Here is a 4,884-nt window from a genome sequence, read left to right on the forward strand (position 1 = left end):
GTATTCATCTAAAGCTAGGTTACACGGTGACACTCTAGTATGAAAAGTATGGGGTGTTACACCTATCTTTTCAATTTTAAGCATGACGCCCTTAGTCAATGAGTCAAAAGAGCTATGAGAATGATAATGGGCTTAAGCCTAACTCACTAATCTTTTAAAACTCAATGCTTTACCCATGAAATCAAGAGGTGCTTCATAACTCAAAGTGGGTCCCAAATCAAACTACTAAGCAAACTTTAAGTTTCTTGACCTATTTGTGGGTTGTAATGGGCCCATACCGAAGCCTGTGAAGTCATTTCCAAATATGGTCATGAATGGGCCCAAATAAGCCCATTAAGTCCCTTAAAATGCAAAGATCCATTCATGTGTCCAAGAGGGCTACATGGTGTTGAGTGTCAAATATTGCATATTTTCCCTGCTTATATCTTGGTTTTATGCACATGATACTGTTTAATATTATATTTTATACATGTTTGTGTTGCAAGGTGAATCTGAGAGCTTGCATTGAAAAGAATGTTAAAAGTAAAGATTTGATGCTCAAGAATCACCAAAGCAAAGGATGGATCTTAGGAGATCAAGATTGAAGAATTCACATGCCAAAGAACCAAGGAAACCAAGTGATTCTCGACTAGCCTAAGCCTTGCTTCTACCAGCCTAAGCTTGCCTCGACTAGTCAAAGAAACTTCAGCTCGAACTCCAGCAACATCATCTTTTAAATTCGTGTGATCCTCGACTTGTCGAAGATTACCTTCGACTCATCTAAGGTTATGTAGATTTTGCGCGGACTGCGTAAATTTGAGGCTGTTTTCAAATTTTTCCAAGTCAGTTCACAAGGAGGCATTTCACAACTATAAATAAGATTTTCTAGGATGTTCCTAGCATATTCTAGGGTTTAAGGAGTGGAACAAAAGTATGGAGAGTCGTCGCCAAGAGTCTTTCTTCTTCTCCCTTAGTTGTTTTTATGCTTTTTTTAAGAGATTTTAGTTTAATCATGTCTATGGTTGGCTAAACCTCTTAGCTATGGCTAAGAGGTGAAGCTTGTAGCATGATTGGGATGTTGCTTTGCTTTGATTGATGTTTTTATTGAACCTTATGGATTCTAGTTCTTTATTAAGGAATATTTCTAGTTTTGAATGGGTTGTTGTGACAAATTAGAGTAGATCTGAAATTGCTTTGAATATCTTCTTTTCCTAATTTGAGATTGTGAAATTAGTAAGTCTCGTTGTTCACCATCGTCCCTTGGGCATGGTTAGGTGATGGAATCCTTCCTAATCTTCACAATTCTCCCATGATTGGTTGTGGGATTGGTATATCCTGTTATTTGCCATTGTCTCCTAGGTATGGTTGGGTGATAGAATCACTTCCAATCCTCACAACTCTCATCTGTTAAGACTAGGTTCATGAGAAGTTTATAGATCTGACCGTCTCTTCTTTCTCTAACTGGATAAGATAGGACTCCGATTCCAGTTGGATCTCCTTAATCATGCAAGGTGGCCTCCCAATAGCTACAAGTGGATCCTTGGCACCCTAGTTCCCACCTTTAAATTTACAAGTTTCAATTACATTATTTTTAATGTCTCTTTCTAATTATTCAGATTTAGATTTACATATTCTTCTAGTTCTAGTTCTAATTACTTTTAGAAACGTGCAAGATTAGTCCCTGTGGATTTGACCCGGTCTCACCGAGAATATTACTCCATCGCGACCATACACTTGGGGTTGTAAAAAGTTTTTCACACCGTTGTTAGGGACTAACGGTTGCGTTTTTCTGAATTTAATTAGTTTTAGAATTAGGTTAAGATTAGGACTGACTTTTTGTTTTATTTCTATGTTAGGATTTTCTCTAATATGCTTTTAGAAACTAACTTACTTTTCTGTTTTGTAGGATTCTAACATAGCAATCTCCAATCTAGTAACTTCATTCTAATTTTCTCTTTATTTTAGATCTCTTATTTGTTTTAGTTTCTCTAGTTTTCTTTCTTAGGTTTAGGTTTAGTTACTTGAAGGCTTCGAGTGGTTCATGCCCAAGTGAGTTCGTGACAATACTTAACGTCTCTTAAGTGAAGGAGGATTTGCCGAAGGGTTGCTTATCCATCATAGGATTAAACACCACCAAAGATCCTCAGAGTTGATAGAGGTGACGGCTACAAATCAACCTACAAATCAAGCTGCAAATCCACCTCAACCTCCGGTTGAGGAAATCTAGGATGAAAACGAGGTGTAGAACGCAACCCCGCCTCATGCACTATGAGATTTCTTACAACCAGTAGGGGTGAGCACGCCTTCCTGTATGTTTTTTTTAATATAGGAAATATGGATATTAAGTCATGAGTGATCTAACTCCTTCTAAAGTTCCATGGACTTGAATCTGAAAGTCCATATTTACACATGAAAGAGTTTGATGAGTAATAATCACTTTATATTTTTCTAATGTGTCTAAGGACACGGTCAGGCTGAAATTTTTTCCCTTCTTTTTAAAAGAAAAAAGCTAAGACGTGATTGCATTCACTACGTCCACAATCTATTGGTAGATGGAACGACATGACAAGGGAGTTCATAAAAAAAATTATTCCCATATCATAAAACGAATACCCTCAGAAAGTCAATCATGAACTTCGCCCAAAAAGAATATGAAACATTCTTCTAATGTTGGGAGCGGTTCAAGGATCTTGTTAGCTCATACCCACAACATGGTTTTGAAATGTGACGCATAACAAGTTTCTTCTACAATGGACTAACATCTTCTATGCGCCAAATGGTCGATACAATATGCAATGGGGAATTCATGAGCAAAGATGTCAATGATGTGTGGGACATTTTGATAAACTTGCTAAAAACACACAATCATGGGACATCTCCCCTAGACCCATTATCACTTCTATGCCTGCTCAATCAAAGGAGAGGGGTGGAATATACTTATTAAAAGAGGAAGACGATCTAAATGCTAAAGTGGCCAGTCTCACAAGGAAACTCGAGGCCATGGAACTTAAGAAGGATAAGGTTAAGGAAGTTGTCAATGGTATTTGTGCTTGTAATGTTCATACAACTAAAAATTGTCCAACAATACCTGCTTTTCAAGAAATATTGAATGAGCAATCGAATGCCGTAAACAATTACCAAAGGCCTTTCAACGGACTTACTTCAAACACATACAACTCAAATTGGAGAAATCATCCAAACTTCAGCTGAAGGAATGAACAAACTGCTACTCCTTAAGAAGTCCCTAACTAATTTTTAAATCAAGGGAAACCTCAAGAGGAATCGGTTCAAAATCCCACACAAATTCAAGAGCTCATCCAGCAAAGTACTCTCCAAGCCTTACAAGAACTTACTAAGGCTATACAAAATATACACTCACGTATTACGGTTACGGACAAAGGGATCCTTCTAGCTCAACCCATCCCTAATCTTAAACCGCAATACGGAGTTAGTGACCCAAGCTCTTTAAATTCAATGGAGTAAGTAAAGTCTATCACCACTCTTGGGAGTGGAAAAACAATTGACAAATCTATTCTGAGAAGGGCTGAAAAGTCCAAGGACCTGGAAGAGGACACGGATGATAGACCTAATACTACTCCACATTGATTAGAACTAAAACCTCTGAGCAAGCTGATTGCTCCATTCCCCCGACGGGTGATTGCACCAAAACCTTTAGCCAACTCACAGGATATTCTAGAGGTATTGAAACAAGTGAAGGTCAACATCCCTCTTCTGGATGCTGTGAAACAAATTCCTTCCAATGCTAAATTTTTAAAAGACCTATGCACAACCAAAAGGCGACAAAATTTTCTTGACAGAAAAAGTGAGTCTCCTCCTCAAGCAAAGTGTGCCACAAAAATGCATAGATCTTGGAAGTCTAACTATTACTTGTATAATTGGGAATCACCAAATTGATAACGCACTTCTTGACTTGGGGGGAGCATAAATCTGATCCCTTACTCGGTCTATGAACAACCTGGTCTAGGTGAATTAAAACCCACCCAGACCACATAAAACTTGTTGATCGCTCAGTTTGTATACCAATGGGGATGATTGAGGATATGTTGGTCCAAGTTAACAAATTCTAATATCCAGTATATTTTATCATCCTGGATACTCAACCTATTGTAAATATGAGCACTCAAATCCCTATTATACTTAGCTGCCCATTCCTTACTACATCCAACGCTATTATCAATTGTAAGAATGGGTTCATGAATTTTTCTTTTAGAAATATGACGTTGGAGCTCAATATCTTCTTTAACATGAGCAGACAGGCAGAGGATGATGACCAGGCCCATGACATAAATATGATAAACTCCTTCGTGGAAGATAGAGCCTTGATGACCTTATCCTATGACCCTTTAGAGACGTGCTGGGCACACTCCCCCAATTTGGATGATGACACGATTAGGGAGATAGATATCATACTTAATTCTACACCAGTACTTGAAGTTAACCGGTGGAGGCCATGATTTGAAGAATTGTCCCAAACTAATGTAGTGCCTCTACCATCTAACCTCAAAGCACCGAAGCTTGACCTAAAGCCTTTACCCTCTGATTTAAAATGTCTTTTTAGGTTAAGATAAAACATACCCGATGGTGATTTCTTCCCACCTTGAGAAAGAACAGGAGAGTGAGCTTATCGCTACTCTCATTGAGCATAAAGGAGCTCTTGGATGGTTGATTGCAGACCTCAAGGGAATCGACCCTTTGATTTGTGCTCACCGCATTCATATTGAGGATAATTCGAAGACCTCCTGACAACCACAACGTAGATTAAATCCAAACATGAAGGAAGTGGTTAAGGCTAAGGTGCTTACATAGGTATCATATACCCCATATCCAATAGCCAATGGGTGAGTCCAACTCAAGTGGCTTCTAAGAAGTCCGGAATCACCATCA

At 38.5% G+C, this 4,884-nt stretch overlaps 1 non-coding gene across 1 annotated transcript; it reads right to left on the reverse strand.

Moving 5' to 3' along the window:
* Window positions 1-2,590: 2,590 nt before the first annotated feature.
* Window positions 2,591-2,697, reverse strand: LOC131254453 (small nucleolar RNA R71). The gene has a single exon (XR_009175566.1). It is a non-coding gene; the product is annotated as a small nucleolar RNA R71 (small nucleolar RNA).
* Window positions 2,698-4,884: the final 2,187 nt, after the last annotated feature.

The sequence above is a fragment of the Magnolia sinica genome, chromosome 8 (assembly GCF_029962835.1).
Source record: "Magnolia sinica isolate HGM2019 chromosome 8, MsV1, whole genome shotgun sequence".
Lineage (NCBI taxonomy): Eukaryota > Viridiplantae > Streptophyta > Magnoliopsida > Magnoliales > Magnoliaceae > Magnolia > Magnolia sinica.